Source organism: Pseudorca crassidens, chromosome 18, assembly GCF_039906515.1.
Source record: "Pseudorca crassidens isolate mPseCra1 chromosome 18, mPseCra1.hap1, whole genome shotgun sequence".
NCBI classification, from domain to species: domain Eukaryota; kingdom Metazoa; phylum Chordata; class Mammalia; order Artiodactyla; family Delphinidae; genus Pseudorca; species Pseudorca crassidens.
Genome location: NC_090313.1, coordinates 1,478,705 through 1,499,384, shown reverse-complemented (window position 1 = coordinate 1,499,384; position 20,680 = coordinate 1,478,705). Strand labels below are relative to the sequence as shown.

The following is a 20,680-nucleotide window of genomic DNA, read 5'->3' as shown; positions in this document are numbered from 1 at the left end:
TCTAAGCAGCAGGAGAGGGTCTCCAGTCTCACGACTGGTCAGGATGACTTCCAAAATGGGCAACGGGCATGGCTGGCCAGTGTCTCCTGCAGGACAGCTCCCTTTTCACCTTAATCCATCTCGCTCTTCTGCCTAGAGAGGGCTGCCTTAACCACCCGTGACCACTGGCCGTGCACATTCTACGAAGTCATCTATAAGAACAGGCCCCACTCCTGAAGGAGAGCAAATAGATTTTTTAAAAAAATCAACGACTTAGAGCAGTATTTTTACATTCAAAGTATTTTTTCACAATCCAACTTTTATATTTCAAGAACTCAAATGATTTTAACTTTCTATAGCCTGTGCTCCACTTAAAGAATCGGCTAAAGTGACCCTCTTCTGCTCTAGCCAGACCAGGGTTGGCAAGTGCTGGTGTGCTTGTGTGGAGCCGGCCCTGTGAGGACCGCCCACCCTTGACCCCGCCGGGAATGTGCACAGTCACCTCCTGGCCGGGCAGAGGGAGCCGACGGTGGGCGGGGCCGGGGGGTGGGCATCCTTCCCTAACGGGGCAGCGCCCACAGCTCAGCAGGCAGGCAAACGCTCCCCGAGTCCTGAAATGTTTGGGGTGGGGGCCGCAGCAGGCGTGGTCGTGCTCAGGTGAGCAAATGGAGGCTGCGGTCTTCCGTGAGCTTCGGCCGTGCGACGGAACAGCCGCTGCAGCCACACGCGGGGCAGCGGGCCCCAGTGACTGTCCTGCTTGAGGTCTGCCTCAGGGCCTCTGCACGTCCACTCTGAAATGGCTTAGCTCGGACAACTGTCTTCCTGACTTTACCTAAATATGAAGCTGTATTTTCTTTTGTGTGATTTACAAGACATAATAAAGTGACTACTAGTCACTATGATCACCACCCCCGTCTCCGGACGGGGTTGGGCCAGGAGTCAGCAGGTGCTGTCCGCCCCGGGGCCTGCGCTGCCATCACTGACCCGTGGTCCGGGGGCAGAGACGTGCGCACCCGCGTCAGTGCCTCTGGCCATCGCCTGAGTTCCGACTACTTCTCGTACCTTCTTCATCATAGCTGGACATGTCATCTGCAATCATATTTCCAAAATCTAGCAGAAGGTTCCAAGTGTTTCTTGGGATTGATCTTTTGCAATGCTCCTAATACACAAGAGAAAAAACCCACCAGACTTACGGTACAGACTTAGCTCTCAGGAGTTCTACTGGCCTGGCTATCTCAGAACAGAATTTGATAAGGAATAAGTACCGGAACAATATTGTCAAAAGTTAAAATAAGAATAGCGCTTTGGGTAAACGCTGAGAGCTACATAATGCCAATGTGCAGACGTAGAAAGCAGACTTATTTAAACACAAATTAAAATAAAACTTTAAAAATACAAAAATTATAAACTTATTTCAAATCAAGAGGCAGCACTTTTAATCTCTTCACCTAAGCCCCAAACCAATTCAGAAACAGGGCAGGCACGTAGTATTTTGATACATTTATTTTCCTAAATACCAGGGAGTTCTTTGAAGTGGTATGGGACACTTTTCCGGAAATGCCTCGGTAGTTCCTCGGTACTTCAGGTGCAGCGAACATGTGCAGGATACCCGCCCGCAGCTCAAGGGGCAGCCCCGGCCCCGGCCCGGCCTCCCCTTTATCTCCCAGAGGCTCCCAGCTCATAAGGCAGCAGGTGCCGCTGTGGGCCCGTCTGCACACGTCACAGGCACACGGTTCACAGACGGCTCGCCAGCTCGTCTCACACCTCAGAACACGCGCGTGACCAGCACAGTGTGCTCTTCTGCACCTGCCGTCCCACGTGAGCCCTGTGTCCCTCTGCCGCGTGGCGTTCTGGGGTCCTTCCCAGGCTGCTCCAGGAGGGCTTTCCCACACAGCCCCCACCCCGCCACCCGGTGGAAGGGCTGCTCCTCGCACGCAGGGGGGCCTGAGCAGGACAGCACGGCCACCGCCCGAGGTCAGGGCGGCCCGCACCCTGCACGCTCCCCGCAGCCGCAGCCGAGACCCCGGCCCGAAGGACCCGCCCCCCCGGGGCCAGCTGAGCCCCCACTCCTCCCGAGCGATGCACAGGACATCCGGGGTGGCCCCAGCCTGTGAACACAGCTGGTGGGGGGGCCCGCTGGTGGGCAGTCCAGAGGACGCGGCCTCGGAGCAGCCGGGGCAGAGCCCCTGGGCGCCGCTTTCAGCTGGTGGCAGAGCGTGGCCGCGGGTCTGCTGCTTGGTGACTTCTGCGCGAGGCCCTGGCCCCACAGTGCCCGCGGTCAGGCCCTCAGTTACTACGGAGGCCACCGCACCCACTGAGCCCTCCCGCGGGGCCCCGGCAAGCAGGAAGCCACTTACCAACAAAAGGATGTTCCAAAGATCTAAAAACTTAAGCCTTCCGGAGAATACCAAATTCCAATACGCGACGGCCATTTCTAAGTCTGGCGAAAAAAGGGAAAGAGCAGTTAGTGAATCCCAGTTTCTTTTTCCGCTGCACAGTGACCACTTCTCAGCGCGCTGGTGTTCACTTACTCAATAACCATCAGCAACCTCACCTAGAAGTGACAGGAGGGCTAATGCGTTCAGAAGTGTTCCTGAAGTTGTGTGTAATCTAATTTTGTAACTCCGGGGAAATGTCTTTTAAAAAGGATTTGTTGCGAATTCCCTGGCGGTCCAGTGGTTAGGACTTGACACTTTCACTGCGGTGGCCCAGGTTCAATCCCTGATCAGGGAGCTAAGATCCCACAAGCCACGCAGCACAGCCAAAAAAAAAAAAAAAGGGTTTGTGTACTATGTTATTTGGACATGTAAATAAGTATCCCCTAATTAAACCATTTCAAAGACTCTCATTTTCTTATGTATTGGGCTTTCTTGAAAGCTGAACCGACCTGGATACTATTAACACATATCATTTATTTTTAAAAATAGCCCAATGCACTTTCTAAGTGATGAACTACAAGTTAAAAACTCATTTAGAAAGGAAGGGACACAGTGCTTTCCAAATAGACCTGCCTTGCCACTTAAGAACTAAAACAGAATCTGATTCAAAAGTCGATCATATAAGTACTATAAAGACTTGGAACTTCTTGGGACTTCCCTGGTGGCGCAGTGGTTAAGAATCTGCCTGCCAATGCAGGGGACACGGGTTCGAGCCCTGGTCCGGGAAGATCCCACGTGCCTTGGACCAACTAAGCCCGTGCACCACAACTACTGAGCCTGTGCTCTAGAGTCCACGAGCCACAACTACCAAGCCCACATGTCACAACTACTGAAGCCTGCATTCCTGGAGCCCGTGCTCCACAACAAGAGAAGCCACCTGATGAGAAGCCCACGCACCACAATGAAGAGTAGCCCCCACTCGCCACAACTAGAGAAAGCCCGTGCGCAGCAATGAAGACCCAACGCAGCCAAAAGTAAATAAATAAATTTATTTAAAAAACCCAACAAGCTTAAAAAAAAAAAGACTTGGAATTTAAAGTCAAGACAATTAAGCATGTTTATTTGGTCACTAGTCAAAGTCAACGTCCTCAGTTTTCATTTTTCCTTGGCTGGAAGTTAGCGATGATCTCACAACTTCTATACAGACCGACGCTGTGGGGCTCGATCATAAGATGGTGTCTTAATGCCACATGAACGCGACGCTGTGGGGCTCGATCATAAGATGGTGTCTTAATGCCACATGAACGCCGTTTCAGGGCTGCAGTAGAGGATGCTCCCCGACCCACCGTGCTTGGAATACAGACTCATTCTCTGCTCACTGCAAGGTTAGTACTGATTTCTTTCTATATGATTGATACACAAGTACGTCAAGGGGCTGAGAAGGTTACTTCCTAAAGCTGACAGCATTTAACCATGTCGGCGAGCACTCATCACTGTCGGATGACCAAACAGTCATACTGCAATAATGCTTACGGGTGCACACCAGTTAGATTAATGTGAAAAGCTGATGAGTAAACATTTAAGGTAACAAATTCCTTTAAATGCAAAATACTCAGCTAATCACTTTTCAGATTTTTACCTAAATCTGGTTTGGTCCCACCTGGACAAAAAACTATTAAAGCTGGAGCTCTGACCTGAGCTTTCCAGGGTCAATCATTAACACTGGATGAGCAAAGGAATCTATGAGTAGCAGCCAACTTTAAATAAAATGCCTCTGTTCCCTGTGTGTTTAAAGTGCATGAGATGTTCTCAGTCTGAAATAACCTGGAGTCTTAATCGGAAAGAAAGCAATGGTCAGGAAATTGCAGGAGCTGGTAGAAGGGAAGGCTGGCTGGACCTTACCTACGGGGCCCTCGGCATTTACGCCTAGATGATTAGTCCCGTCCTGCTAAGTCTGCATCCTTATCACTTAGGAAATCTATACTCAACGCATCTTAATGATGAAAAGTGTCACACTGAGAAATGGAGGTAAACCTGGGGAAGAAAGAAAAATAAGATTTTTGGCAGATATTAAATCTAGTTACTTTTAGGTTCGTTTGGTCCTAGAAACCCTTCTTATAAAGTTCCCGATTTGTATGTTTGCAAACCACACAACTAAAGTCGAAGTGTGCATTTTCAGAGACCTAGCATCACTTACATCAACACGCCGAGTGCTGACCTGGTGGACTTGGCCATTTGCAGAATAATAACAACAAAACTCAAAATTACAGAACTTGAGAGCTGAAATCAAGAATAAAAGCTACTCCAGTGACCATAAAAGGAATCTTCACAGCACCTATATTCTTTCCAATAACCTCTTAAAATCCTACCTCCCGAGTAAGAAAACGTTTAGAAGGTACTCCCTTTAGAATTAGATCATAAAGATGTTCCTTCTGTCAAAAAAGGGTCTTTGGGCCAATGTAAAAATTAGCTAATAATCATGAAACTTTACTTCCTCAAAAATTACGATTTTTCAAAGTCCACTGATTCCAGACTCTAGCCAGTATAAAACCATGCTAAGCTTCTTACCTCAAAACACGGAGTCAAGGAGCCTTAATTATCTCCTCTTTTAGCCTATCAGTTAAGCACAGGCTAAGGAATCATCACACACAAAACCATACAGCACATGCACATCTTAACACACACATAAGCAGACACAGGAACCTGAAGGAAAGGAAGGGTTCATCTGTGGGTTTTTTTTTGATTACCCCTTTCCACTGCTGTCCATGCTTTTTCTAGGAATTATAGGAACACTTGTATCAATCTCTTTAATTTATATTTAACCCTTCAGAGGACAGACCATGTAATATACTTTGGAAATTGTAAAACCAATTGTTCCATTTGGGGTCCGCAGCCATAAAATTCCTCATCTTGCTTTATTTTTGTTAAAAAAGCCCTCAGAAAACCTTATAAAATAAAATGTATGTGAAACGTTCAGGTATCCAACCATTTTATATTCCTTCAGTTAGTCTCACGAAGCAAAGAAACAAAATCAGTAACTGCTCTAATTCTCTAGTGAATGATTTTTTAAAATAAATTTATTTATTTATTTATTTTTGGCTGCGTTGGGTCTTCATTGCTGCATGCGGGCTTTTCTCTAGTTGCAGTGAGTGGGGACTAATCTTTGCTGCGGTGCATGGGCTTCTCATTGCGGTGGCTTCTCTTGCTGCGGAGCGTGGGCTCTAGGCACGCGGGCTTCAGTAGTTGTGGCTCGCGGGCTCTAGAGCGCAGGCTCGGTAGATGTGGCGCACGGGCTTAGTTGCGCCGGGGCACGTGGGATCTTCCTGGACCAGGGCTCGAACCCGTGTCCTCTAGCTTTGGCAGGAGGATTCTTAACCAGTGCGCCACCAGGGAAGCCCCTAGTGAATGATTTTTTATAAACATGTTATTTAAGTGTCTATAGGCATAAAAATAAATAAGACTGATTTTTTTCTCAGTAAAGGAACTACAGGATGAACTATAAATTTCGCCTCGTGTGCTGCCTCATGCTGCGGCAGACCTATTTAAAATAGAGGCTAAACGCACTAGGCCCCGTATTGCCGAAGTGCTTCAAAACGCCCCGTGCCCTCGTACTGGATGTCTTTGAAATTACTCATGCGGAAAGGAAGCAAATTTCTAACCCTTCCGTTAGGCAATGAATTGAGACTGCCATGCAGCACTCCACCGCATTCATATTTTATAGCGCCTATGCGCTGCCGACGGTAAATGTTTGGGCTGCTCCTCGTTTTCTGGTCACAAAGCATGTTTAAATGGTTTCTGGACATGTATCCCGGCACACAAGTGCATGTGTTGCGGCAGACACCCAGCCACGATTTCATGAGTCTTGTTAAACAGTTCTCCAAGCTGACTGCCCACCAGCGCCGTCCTGGAGCTGTCCTGGAAGAGTGAGCTGTGTATTCTCATGTGCACACTGCCACGAATGAGGCTGAGCGCCTGCCTGTATTTTCACTGGCCATATGGAATGCACCTTTCGTGAAGGCCTTGGTCGGGTCTCTTGCCCATTCGCAGTTAGGTTATCTTTTTCTTGTTGTTCTGTGGGAATTCTCTATGTATCAGGGACACAGGCCTTTGTCAGTTGAGTATCTCATGGCTCCCACCCCTCACGTGGAAGCCTCTTCACTTCTCGATGCTGTTTCTTGGTCAGAAGTTCTTATTTTAGCGTAGCACACTCTACAGTCTTCTCTACAGTGATTTTTCATGCGTTTTACAACCTGTCCTACTGCGTGGCCATAAGGATATTCTCCTCCATTATTTTCTAAAGGTTTCTGCCTTCGGCCTTTCACACTGAGATCTACAACCCACCTGAACTGACTTTCATGTACGGTGTGAGGCAGAGATCAAGATGCATTTTTTTCCATACGACCAGACCATTCTCCCAGGACCATCTGCTGAAAAGCTGTCCCTTCTCCGCTTCTCCAAAGGGCCACCTTTCCCATAAATCAAGTGTTCCTGTAAACACGGATGTTTCTGGGCTCTCCATTCTGCTCCACGGGCCTATTCATCTAATCTGGCCCCCAATGTCATGTGCTCTTAATTACTGTAGCTTGAAAAGTCCCATGTTATGCTCTGAGACAATATCCACCCCCTCACTTTTCTGTTACTGTGATCAATTACATTGATCTACTTTGTAATGTTAAAAAAATCTCGCATTCCTGGACTACAACAAACGTTGTCATGACAAATTAGCCTGGTGTTTTGGTTGATTTGTTTTGGGGGCTTAATTTATTTTGCTGAAAATTTGTTTAGGATTTTTGGATCTTATGTTCATCATAAGCATCTTTTGATTCTTATGACTGGGAGTGGTCTCTAATTTTCCATTCTCAAAATGTCCTCTCTAGGCCTTATTATCTAGGTTGTGCTGGCCTCAAAACATATTGCGGAGTGTTTCTTCCTGTACTAGTCTCTGGAAGAGGTGGTGTGAAATTGGTGCTATTCTCTTTATTAAAAGCTTGGTAGAATGTGCCAGTGAACCAATTCTGGCCAAGAGTTTTCTCTTTGAAAAGATTTTAAATTATGGGTTTAGACTCTGTAAGAGTTATGGAACTATTTCTTCATGTGTCCATTTCAGTAAGTTGTCATTTTTAAAAGAACATCTCTATTTCATTCAGGTTTTCAAATTTACTAACATAAAGTTGTTCATAATACTCTCATCCTTTAATCTGTAGGATCTATAGTGATGTCCCCCTTTCATTCTATATTGGTTATTTGTTATTCATTACTTTATAAGTGTTCACATAACAAGCTTTTGGCTTTACAAATCCTTTCTACTTACAACTTTTAAAAAATTTCATGAAATGACTGCCTGTTTAAAAGAATTAATTCCTTCTGTCAACACTCTAACTTCCTGCTCTTTTCTCTACTTGTTAAGATGGATGCTTTCCTTACTGATTTTCAACTTTTCTTTCTAAAATATGCATTTAAGAAGCTGAATCCTGCAAGTTTTCATATGCAGTGTTTTATCATTCAAAATACTTTCTAATTTCCACTGTAACTTTTCTCAACCCAAGGGTTATTCAGAGGTGTAATATCCACACTTATTTCAATCTATCTTTTTGTTATATTCCTCGTTTAATTCTATTGTGGTCAGAAAACGTGCTCTGTATCATTTCAAGTCTTTGAAATTTGTTCAACTTACTTTACGGCCCAGTTTATGGTCAATGTTTATAAATGTTCTATCTCTTTTTGAAAAGAATATGTATTCTTCAACATCAAGGGCAAAGTTCTATCTCCTTTTCCAAATCTTCTATTTCCTTACTGATTTTTCATCTACTTATTCTACCAGTTGGTAAGATGTGAGAATTCCCCACTTTGCTTGTAGTTTGTCTCTTTCTCTTTAGAGTGTTAACTTCTGCTTTAAATAAACTATTACCCTCTTGGTGAAATAAAACTTTTATCATTAAGAAATGTCCTTCAGATTCCCCCTCCCTCCCTCCCTTCCTCTCCTGCTTCTCCTTCTTTCCTCCATCCCTCCCTCCCTCCCTCCTTCCTTCTTTCCCTCCCTCCTCGCTTCCTTCCCTCCTTCCTTCCTTCCTTCCCCCTCTCCTCTGCTCTTTAATTCATTAACACATAACTTTCCCCTCCTTGTTGTCTCCTCCATGTATATGCTGGTTGGTTCCTCTTTGTCAAAATGTCTCTAGTTGAGACATGATGTGAGGTCTTCTGGAAATGTGATACCCATTGCTAAATACCATCCTGCTCTGCCTGCCTTGGGCTGGAGTTGGGGGAACTGAGAACTCAGGGGATGTGCATCCACAGCTGAAAATGACCAGGAACACAGAATTCCAGGGCCTTAAGAAGGTGCAAGCAGACGCACCCTGGAATAGAAGATTAATGTGCATAAAACCATGGAGATGATGCTGACCAGACCATTGCAGGACCAGTTTGAGATGATTATTGGAGCTGACTGTGCTGTTCTGCATGTAGCCCCCCCTCCCAGCCTGTATACACCTGAGACTCCCTTTTAAAATCTTTGTTCCCTAACCAGCAACTTGGAGATGGTCTGAGGACACTAGTCCACCATCTTCCCAGGTTGCTGGCTTCCTGAATAAAGCACCTTTTATTTTTTCAAAAAAAAAAAAAAAAAAAAAAAAAAGAAAAGGATATGCCCTTCATTATCTCTAGAATTACTATTTGCTTCAAAGTTTGTTTTAATATTAACAGCCACGTCAGCCTTTTTTTGGTTAACGTTTGCATAATGTATCAGCTTCTGTCCTTCAAATTGTTCTGTGCCCTTATGTCTTAGTTGTATCTACTGTAGACAGTACACATGGTAGTTGACTTTTTTAAAAAAAATGTTTAATTTTATTTATTTATTTTTGGCTGCGTTGGGTTTTCGTTGCTGCGCACGGGCTTTCTCTAGTTGCAGCAAGCAGGGGCTACTATTCGTTTCGGTGCGCAGGCTTCTCATTGCGGTGGCTTCTATTGTTGCAGAGCACGGGCTCTAGGCATGTGGGCTTCAGTATTTGTGGCACGTGGGCTTCAGTAGTTGTGGCTCGCGGGTTCTAGAGCGCAGGCTCAGTAGTTGTGGCGCATGGGCTTAGTTGCTCCGAGGCATGTGGGATCTTCCCGGACCAGGGCTCAAACCCATGTCCCCTGCATTGGCAGGCGGATTCTTATCCACTGCACCACCAGGGAAGCCCCACGGTAGTTGATCTTAAACAATCCATCTAACATTTAAGTCACTTACACTTAATATAGTTATGTAAGTGCTGACATTTTCAGGCTTAAATCCTCCATTTTATCATGTGCTATTTGTCCTGCCATAAACTAATTTTCCTTGTGTGCTTTTTTTTTCTTGGATTCTTTTGGATTGAATTTTAAAATAACTTTACTCCTTGCTCTCTTATTTAGGAATTATATATAAATTATAATTCTCCTACTGTTTTTATAGTCATTATAATATATACAAAGAGCGAACAAATATTTTCCCACTGTTTTACCCTTTTCATTTTCCTAAAAGCATCTTTTGATAAGCAGAAGTTTTTAACTTTGATGGAGTCCGGTTTATCAATTTTTTCCTTATGGCTAGTGCATTTTATGTCTTCCCTGAAAAAGTGTTGCTTAACCCAAGGTTACAAAGATAGTCTCTTAATGTCTAAAACTTTATGGTTGTCAGTATCTTGTACAGGTCTACAATCTAGCCCCAATTAATTTTTATATATGATATGAAAGAGGGACCGAGGTTAAATTTTTTCACCTTTACCCAGCTGTTTTGGCATCATTTGTTGACAAGGCTCTTTTTTCCCCCATTGAAATAATAAAAGCTGACTAACAATCTTGCAGTAGATGAACAAAGTAGTAAGACTTCACTAATTCATTTCAAGACTTACTCTAAGGCTACAGCAATTAAGAATACGTGGTGTTGGGTTAAAGACAGATAAAAAGACCCACGGAATACAAGAGAGAAGATCCACACAGACAGTGTTTTGTCTTTAAAAAGATGTCAAGGTATTTCATAAAGTTTATTCAGTTTACCTAAGAATCCTGCAGCCCCAAGAAAGGATGTAGAATTACCTGTTAAAGGCAGGTGTTCTCACCAGTCAGGAGTTAGCAGGCAGGACGACATGTGGAGGAATCACAGCAGAGCAGACACGAAAGCCAAAGCGTTTCTAGAGGTTAGTGCTGTTCAGACTAGAAGCAAAGTCCTTCACATCTCTAAAAACAAGGCTATCTCCACAATACAGCTCACTAATACATTCATAATACTTTTAATATTTTGAAAAATAGTTTCACCTTTAACTGCTCCTTGCGGTGTAGAGAGCGAGCAGTCCACCAACCATCATTAACTTGTAAGCTAAAGTTATGTTCTGTGTACTCCAGGTAAGAGGGCATGAGATGATCTAAAACATTTTGGGAAGATTCACTCTCAAAATCTTTAAAATATACTTTTTAATTTATGATACTTTATAGGATAATAGGAATTTAAAAATTTTACTTGTGGGCTTCCCTGGTGGCGCAGTGGTTGAGAGTCCGCCTGCCGATGCAGGGGACACGGGTTCGTGCCCCGGTCCGGGAAGATCCCACATGCCGCGGAGCGGCTGGGCCCGTGAGCCATGGCCGCTGGGCCTGCACGTCCGGAGCCTGTGCTCCGCAACGGGAGAGGCCACAGCAGTGAGAGGCCAGCCTACTGCCAAAAAAAAAGAAATTTTTACTTGTACAGCATATTTCTAGACAACGTCTAAGAAATGCCATCAACTGTCTCTATAAGAAGCACTTGTTTCCAAAATGTCCCATTTTGGGGAGACTTTAACAGGCGGAACAACCTGTAGTCCAATGCCAATGGAACGCTTCTTTAAGAGGTCTTTCCTATTCTAAAACTACTGGTAACTCATCTAGGCTTTCCTAGGTGAAAAGAACGCAGAACACATACGCTGTTACAAATTGTTACAATGATACCTTTCGTTTCGTTGGCTTTATTCAATACCAGGAATGTGGTGAGATATGAGAAATAAAGTCTCATAGAGTTTAACGTCACAACAGACACATGGGTTTAGTGAAAACAAGCACGCTGTCAGCACAGCCTCAGAACATGTTTACTTAAGGCTTTTGAGCTCCTTCCGGAGCTAAAAATAAGTGAGTTTAGGTTGCCAACACTGAGCTATCAGAGTAGCAGCAAGTCAGTTTTTACACACCTCCTGAAACAGTAATAAGCTCAGTGATTAGAAGAAGTTTATGTACTTTCATTTACCTCTCCGACTCATCCAGCAAGTCAGAAACACGTTACGGTATGGATGAAGCTTTTATCCCAACCCTGTAGGTAGAACAGGGAGGTGTTACAAGCAAAAAGACAGAATGACATTTTATTAATGCTTAATACAGCAACACAACAAATTATACATGGAGCACACAGTATTATGAGATAAATTAAATGGCTGAAAACAAACCAGCAAAAACACCTGGATGTCTACCGTCAATTCAAAACTGGAAGGAAAAAAATTAAAAGGAGAAAGTGTTGCAAAAGAAATTAATCTGAATAAAAACACTGAACAAAACTTTAGCTGGAATTTAAAAGAAAACCAAAGGTTTAACAGTACAAATGCATCAGAAATTTGTAAACTATTCAAGGGACATAAATTGATACGAAGTTTACAGGTTGCTGAAACATGATTAATGTTGAAAGAACTTCCCTTTCTGAAAAAGTTTAAACTGAGACCAATTTACTTACCCAAGCTCTGTCATGCCATCTACAAATTCTTTTTGCTAAATTCACATAGAGTCGCGGCCCTGAATTTCCACACTATACCCAAAACAGTGATACTAGGCTTAAATCTAGGCTTAAATCATCACAAAACTTCTGAATTCCATCAATTCCAATTTTATTTTCATCTTGTGGGTCTGTAGTTAAAGTTAAGGGGAAAAGAAGTTAAAAATTTGGATATTTTGAAAAGCATTACTAAAATGGGTGGTAAGAATCATACCTCTACTACATAGTTTTGGCAAGTGTGTTTCAAATACATCTATCAATGCACTGCAATTTTCTACCATATGTGAAAGAAATAGCAATAAATAATGATTTATCCAGAAAATACTCTTTATTTTTAAAATCTAGGTTCCTGGGTTTTTAGGGGGGGGAAAATCATTGAAACTTCTTTGAAGACTTCATCATTAAGAAAAAATTAATTAATCTCCCTAAAGTAAAATAAAATTTCAAGTTTACAGAATTTTACCTTGCCCAAAGGCAAACTGCGACGAAAAACACTGTAAAGCATTCAAAATATTTTAAGTTTTTATCACCACCTTGTCAAAGCAAAAGAAAGATGATTTTCTTTTAAAAGTGATTTCATTAGCTACAGTGCTAATACTACTGCACAATACTCATTCTTCAGTTGTTTAGTTTATGCATCCACGTTTAACAGCTTAGAAATTCAGGCTCCCCCCGCCCCCCCATCCCCCCCCCCCCGGCAATTTCTAGTTTAGACATAAAATTAAGGAACTTAGCATTTCTCCATGGGAAAATCAAACCGTGAAATCCATCAAAAGAATCAGCAAGGCCTCACCAAGCGAGGTCCTGTGACCTCAGCCTGTGTCTCCTGACCGGCATCACAATGACAGACCACCTGCTGCCGTAGAAGGTGGGAGAAGCAGGCCCGCGGCACCTTCCCGCAAAGGAAGGTTAAGTGCAACAAACTCTTCTTCCATCACACGAGATCGAACTCTTAAGTGCTCAACGCCACGTTTATATATACATATGTTGTTACCAAAGAAGAACTGCTGACCTACCTTAAATGAGCAAAATCACAGACCCTTCCAACTCTACGCTCCTGTGTCCGTGAGAACCTGCCGCCGTGGGCTCATAGGACAGAGGTTCCCACACACCTCCTGACTCAAGCCTGCGCTCCTAACACAACAGACCTTCAGGATAACAGAAAAATGGGTCTACGATGCCCTCACCTAATAACCGTCCTGATAAACTTCACATATAATAATTTAGAATGCTTTAAAGTAGTCTGGAAGCACTCATTCATTTGTATCCATCGTTTAACAACAGTTGTTCTATTTGTCAATTGGCTTTGAACTATACATCTATGTTTAGGGGCCAGAATGACTGTACCATATGTCTACTTTAAATGACTAGAATTGCATGAATAAAATTAAATGATGAGGGATGAAGCTTAAAGACTAAAGATAATTTTCACATAAAAATATTTTTCCAAAGGCAGCTGCACATATCTGAATAACTTTTAGAATCTGCATAGCATATGACTTACAAAATTAGCTCAGTAATTAACTTAGCCAAAAAAATTTAAAGCACACTGAAAACAATGTTCATTTTTGGAGAACTACAACAAGTACAAATCTGTTTTTTAAACCACAGAACATGTTTCTGAACCAAGATTTTTTTTTTTAATGGAATGCAATTTTCAATTGATTTGTTGGATCTAGATAGACAGATTATACACAGTATTTTCAAAAGTGAAAAATGAAAATAATAAATAAACAAGAACTTAAAGCCAAGGGAGTTAGTTACTCTGTTTGTGTTAATACTTGTTTAAATGAGGGATTTTATTTTTTAAGTTTTGGAAAGATAAGATTAACCTTAGAAACTGCTAGAAAGAAAAAAAATCAGCTCTTGAATCGTTGCCGCCTCTCCCATTACAGCACAGACCTGACATTTGATGTGGAATCTAGAGCCTGCTGAGCAGCCTGGATCTGCACAGACTCATCACGCAGACTTATTTTTGCCGCATGACTGCATTTTGATAGGGAAAGCTCCATTCTAAGTGCCAATTTCAATGAAAATAACAACTGTCCCCAGCTGACAACACACAGGTTTTTTTGCCAAGAGTTTTTCCAGAAGCTTCTGCAGCTGGAGCTGTTCCAGGGCTCCAACACCAGCACACGGTGTTAAGGGCAGGATACCTGTACCCTCGCGTCAGAATTACTCTTACGAGTCGGTATCGTTCTGGAATGGCCTTCTCACCACGTATCCCTGCCTACGTGCAAGTGCTGGGGAGAAGTACTGTCTTAACGAGTGTAGCCACCTGGCCTGGACACCAAGCCTCCGAGCAGTGACCGTGCGCAGCCGACCGTGGGCACACGAGCCTCCGCCCAGGCCACGTGCAGGAGGGCTCGCTGCTCATCAGTCCTCAGACTTTTGTGCAGCTGAACATCTGCACGGGAAGGGAATGCACGTCGGGGGCCCTGGGACGCAGCACGGAGACTCCAGCACAGTCACCCTGCTCCCTGGAGACGCACGCACTCGCCACTGCGCCCCTCCCTTTGTACCAGTTATACAGCGGCTCCAGCGTCTTCCTGTCCACGGAGGTTCACATGGAGTCCTTGTGGAACGAGGCCAGGTTCTGGAAGAAGCTGTCTGTGGCGCGTCCAGTTTCCACTCACTTTGGGCTGAGCGCCGGATGGCAGGTCTCTCACCAGCCTGAGTGCCGCGAGCTGGAGGACCTCGTCCTTCTGAGATGATTTAAGCTTATGCTGTGGGAAGCAAAAGCAGGAAAGCCAATGAGGCCAGTCCAGAGAGCTGTTTCAGCTCTATCACTAACTCCTATATTGTAACTGGACTTAACTTTTCCTTTGGTGACCGGACTTCACTTCAGAATTACAGGAAGACAAAGCCTTGTTTTTCATCAGTTAAAAAGACTGCACAGCCTTCTGAAAATTCAAACGACAGCATCTACACAGTAACAAATATACAAAGTCTCATCTCCCCCGAATTAGAAGAATCAATGTTTTATACAAAATACATTTTGATCTCTATCTGGTTCACTTTGCAAGAAGTAGGATGTTAATTTTTTTCTAAGTCTCAGTGAAATTCCTCTTTATAACACATATGTACCCCTGATGAAATGCAGCTAACCCGAGGCCTGACCACATCACCACTGCCCACCTGGGGGTCCTCCTTGGCTTCAATTAATTTCAGGCCCTAATGGCCAGGAGGAGGACCTCATGGTTGGAAACATCATTATTTTAAGTTTTTCTCCGTTTAAAATTAGCAGAACGCTGATGAAAACAAACACACATAACAAAGAATTGTGTGAAAAATAACTTATACAAGTTCCAGAACCAGCGCAAAAAGCCTGTTATGGTTAGATGAAGATGATACTAACAATGAGAACGACTGTGTACATGAGACAGAAATAAGACGGAAAGACAGGGCAGAGGCTGTCGGTAGGTAGTAAGTAACAAAACCGCCATGTAACAGTACTATATGTAGCATGTAATGAAACCGAATGGCATTTTCATGTTTCCAGGTATCGGATGGTTAAGGTTTTATTTATCCAAGGTAGCCTGATGAAAACAACAGCAGAAATGACAGTCATTCATTAATTTCTGTAAATCAAAACAGACTCTGTAGTCTACTGGGTGCTAATACTTTAAAAGACACTTTACACAATAATATGATAAGGGGAAAAGTTTTACTTAAAATGATTTATACTCAGTCTTGTTCAAAAAAAAGATGAGTTTATAGAAGCACACAGAATAAATTATAATTTACAGAAATATGTAACTGGAAAACAAACTGTAGATGAGGAAATCAAGCAGAGGAAATAAGGAAAATAAGAAAGCCAGAGATAAGACACAGACACGCACACCATATATATGAGTTGAAAGTGAGCTGAAAATTAGGCTCTGAGCTTCTCAGTTGCCAACGTAAAGAAGAAAAGAGGATTAGTTAGGAAAATCTATTTTCATAAGATTTAAAGACCCACCAGTGGCCCAGTGGCCCCTCCTGGCGCTGAGACTGGAAGGAATTGGAGACATGAAATGTCCCCTTTGTACCAGACCAGCTCCTCACCAAATGCCACCAGTGAACAGCAGAGCAAGCTTGCAACGCTTTTTGCTAAGGCCTCCCTCAGTGCCTGCTGGTGCCAGAAGAGCAGGGGACAACGGAGCAGAAGTTACGCCACTGCAGTCCACACACACTGCTCTCCAAGTGTGGCTGGGGACACCGGGGGCCTAAGACCTTTCAGGGGTTCCACGGTCACAAGAGTATCTCCAAGTGCCTCCAGCCGTTACCCACTTTCTCACTCTCACTGGGGTATAGCAGAGGCTTCCAGAGGCTGCCTGACTGGCGACATCACAACAGACTGAACACAGAAGATTGGAGAACCTAACTTTGATTAAAGATGTTTGCAAAAATGTAATGTGAATATATAACGGGTTTACTATTGTTATTTTTAAACACAGATATTTTTAAACTTTCCATTTTAATTTCTAATATGGTAAATACCAATGGCTACAATCCCAATAATTTTTTAAAGTGTATAGGGGGCCTGGGACTTAGAAGTTTGAGAAACACTGATCTAGAGTAACCCAGGGAATTAATATTTTGGCTACTTAGAACAATGACTGTTGACCATTTGGGGTCCTGGGTCCCTTCTGGAATCTGATGACAGCATGGATCCTTTCTCCTGGAAAACGTATGCGGTACACACGTGGGCATATGGTTTGGCACAGAAATGCAGGGTTTTCATGGACCTTTTAGGACCATCCTGGCTTCTCAGAGGCTGGGGGAAGGTGGAACTCGGGCTAAGAACCCCGGAGCTAGGTCAGGAGGTGCTGGTCTCTGCTGCAGTGAGAGCACCGCGCAGACAGGTGGGCGAACTGTGCTCCACGCGGCTGCGTTTACAAACCCGCAGCTACCCAGCGACTGCAGCCTACAGTCCGGGTTCCAGGGGCACACGTAGAGTGCATATTCTCTACCTTATTTCCTGAAATTGAGCCTTTGAGAAAAACCAAAGAGTTCAAGGTTCTGTTCTCTGGGAAGATTAAATTTTGCTCAGTGCGGTCAGATGCCAAAGGCTTTGACAGTAAACTGACAAAAGACAATGCTGGCATCTTTGATGACACCGATGGCTTCCCCAAGGGAGGTGGGCAAAGCCAAGGCTTACCTCAGACACCTTAAGACAGTGACAGGTGTTCGACCCCAAAATGGTGCACCGTTCAGAAGACCCATGACATGTTCACTACGGAAACTGCGGTCAATGCTAGATTTTAACATTCTGTCAGGCTTGTGAAGGCAGAATGCGGTACATACATACAATGAAATTCATGGAGTACTGATATATGCTACGATGTGGGTGGGCCTCGGAAACATTATGCTGAGCAAAGGAAGTCGGACACAAACGGTCACACGCTGTGAGGTTCCATTCGCGTGAAACGTGCAGCACAGGCAAGTCCTGAGACGGAGGGCGGGCGGTGTGGCCAGGGGCTGGGGGAGGGAGGCGTGGGAGGGACTGCTGACAGGTGTGGGCCTTCCTTCGGGGGATGAAAGTGTTCTGGAACTAGACACAGGCAGCGGTAGCACAACGCGGTGAAGGTCCTACGCACCACTGGACTGTACACTTCGAAACAGTTAACTTTATGTTACGTGATTCCACCTCAAAAGAATCCACCTTAGCACCCTGAGACTCTCCAAGATGAGCCAACAGAGCAACGGTTGCTCAGGTGACAACCATTCAGTCGGCAGATCCCCGCCAAGGAGACGCTGCCCAGCACCTGGAGGACAGGACGAGGTCCCATCTCGAGGTCCCTCTCCTGACAGCAGCCTCCCGCAGCCCCTCCTAAACCGCGGCCAAGCGGCTACACGACAGTATAACGGGGAGCGCTTTCCGGGAAGCCTAGGAGGAGGGAGGCAGGAGGAGCACGTGGCCCCAGGCCACCCAGAGCGCTCTGAATTGTCACCGCGTGAGTTACAGAGTGGGGGAAGTGCAGATGATCAATCTATTCCAGGTGGCAGGACCTGTCTATCCCAAGACAGATCCTACCCCCGGAACCGCGAAGTGGCACAAAGGTGCCGGTTCTGCATGAGCAACCGCAGCCGTGGGTCCAAGCCGAGCCCAGAGCAGGTCTCTGGCCAGGATGAAAGGGGAGGGGATGGTCAGTAAGGTTCCAATGATTCAATGTTACCCCTACGGTGATTAGAACAACAACCAAGAGCTAAATCTAAACACTATATGTGCTTCATGCCCAAAAGGAACAAAGAGCTTCAAGTTGCAATTTGTAAAAAAAGGGACCCATGGGCTTCCCTGGTGGCGCAGTGGTTGAGAGTCCGTCTGCCGATGCAGGGGACGCGGGTTCGCGCCCCGGTCCGGGAAGATCCCACATGCTGTGGAGCGGCTGGGCCCGTGAGCCATGGCCGCTGGGCCTGCACGTCCGGGGCCTGTGCTCCGCAACGGGAGAGGGCACAGCAGTGAGAGGCCCGCGTACAGCAAAAAAAAAAAAAAAAAAAAAAAAAAAAATCTGGACAATCCAGGAAAAACATCAGATAAATTCTCTACCTCTGGAAAAAGTCTCAAACATTTTAATTGTGACCTTATAAAAAATCACCCATGTGATCTGGGCACCAAAACTGACCACATACAAAATGAAAATGTTATCCTTAAAATGCCCTTCCAGAGACACTGAATACAACAAAATCTCCTCTTAGGGTCAACTTACAAGGGGCTGCCAGGGCAACCACACTGACCCAGTTCGTGCCATCAGTTCAGTCGCCTTGACGGTTTCAGGTACAGCAGGCGGGGACGACCTTCTCGAGCCCTCACGTTCCTCTGACCGGCGCTTCTCCATCTGCTTTCTTGCCTGCTCTTCCCACGCAGAAGGTTGGTTCTCACGCCTCCCCTCTTCCTGGCACATTCCTCCTGGACCCTCTCTCTCCGGCCTGAAAGCCTCTCCCCGGCCTCCCACTACCACGAGGACAAAGGCTGCCATTCCTCCCTGTGACCAGATGAGTGCCCATCACAGCCTCCCGCCGCGGCTGCTCCCTGGCTCTCTGCGCTCCGCGGGGCCCTCTTCCCATTCCTGTCCCTCCCACCCCACACGTGCGCCGCGCACATCTGGCTGCCCGACTCCCACTCATTCTCGAGAGTTCAGCTCAGCTCACACCGTGCTGCCGCGGTCAAGCCTTCACTGGCTGGGCATCTGACACCCCACACCCCACGCTGCGGGTGCCTGGAACCGGTGCCTCTCCCTGGCACTTATCCCAGCTATAATAATGTAGCTGCGTGTTCAGTGCCCGTCTCTCCTGCTGGGACATCGTCTCCATCAGTACCAAACCCACGTCTGCTTGCTCAGCGTCGAAGCCCCGGCACCTTGCACACCACCTCGCTTGCACGCAGAAGCCACTGAATGTACTGAATGAACACTGAAACCCTTCAACTACCATGGTTTCCACGACGTTTCAAAGTAACTGTACGTTTCCAGAAAGCCCGCCCTCTCCTGGTCTCCAGATCTACGTCTCTAACCAACTAGATCCCGCTATCTCCCCCTCCTCACAGCATCATCTTTCCGTACAAACCTGCGTTTCCTTCTACAATCCCTAGTTTGGTCAATACCATGACCGTCTGCTCAGACGCCCCAGCCAGGCCTGCACAGCCCTTCCTCTCCTTTAGCTCCTTTTCTGAACGGCTCTGTGAAATTCCCCACCCTTCCCTCCTCTCATGCCCCTTGTTCCTACCGACAGTCTTCGTTCAAGTCTTCTCTTCTTACCGAGCTATTACCGCCGCTTCCTAGCTGGCCTCCCCGACCCGCAGTCCTGACCCCCTCCCATCCAAGTCCTGTTCTCCGGACAAAAGGCGATCGCTTCGCACACACCCCTCCTCAAAGACCTTCCAGGCTCCCGCTCTCTCCTGGGAGACTCTGCCCTCCTCGGCGGGGAACACGAGACCCTGCTCGGGAGCCCTGCCATTCTCGACCCTGAAGTCCACGTTCCGGCCGCTCTGAACCACCGGCAAGGCTCAGGCGCGATCCGGTCCACCGCATCTCCCGGCAGGACGCCCGCCTGCCCGGAACGTCCTCCCTCCGGGGTCACCCGGCTGCTCGCGCTCCCGAGGAGGCAGTGCTCGGAGTCCCCGGCCCGCTCTGTGCCTCCGTCTCGTCAAGCAGCACCGCCGCACTTGGGTCACCGGTCCGGTCCCACCTGCGTGCTCCCCGCCGCGCTTAAGGACTCCGCGCCCGGCCCTGGGCCCCGACCGCCAGTCCCCGACCCACGACCTCCAACCCCAACCCTCGGCCCCAGCAGCGCCTCGCCGCCCCCCAGCCCCGGATGCCCGGGAGCAGCCGAGAGGAAGGCGAGCCGCGGGCCACCTACCATACTCCCCGCGCTCCCCAGCTTGTCGCCGGCCCTGGCCGTCTGCGCAGGCGCCCCGGCCCGGCCGCGCCATCCCCGTCCCTGTCCTCAGCCCCCGGGACACCCGCCCAGGGAGGCAGCAACAGGTCAGGCCGGGCCGGCGGGACTCCAATTCCCGGCGTGCACTGCGCCGCCCGGGGCCGCCGGGATGCAGGCCCCGCGGCGCCTCCGACTCCCGGCGTGCACCGCGCCGCCCTGGGGT

The 20,680-nt window shown here is 46.4% G+C and overlaps 1 protein-coding gene across 3 annotated transcripts in view; it reads right to left on the bottom strand.

The window, feature by feature from the left end:
- Positions 1-20,621, bottom strand: part of ADPRHL1 (ADP-ribosylhydrolase like 1) — a 46,709-nt gene extending 26,088 nt beyond the window's left edge. The window contains exons 1-3 of one of the 3 annotated variants that reach the window (XM_067713067.1): positions 20,440-20,621; positions 14,622-14,825; positions 2,337-2,419 (exon numbers count right to left, since the gene is read on the bottom strand). The gene's annotated coding sequence lies outside the window, so the exon portion shown is untranslated. Of the gene's footprint in view, positions 1-2,336; positions 2,420-4,259; positions 4,392-11,583; positions 11,647-14,621; positions 14,826-20,439 lie in introns of those variants that run through there. The other 2 variants (XM_067713066.1, XM_067713065.1) reach the window with 2 other exon arrangements.
- Positions 20,622-20,680: the final 59 nt, after the last annotated feature.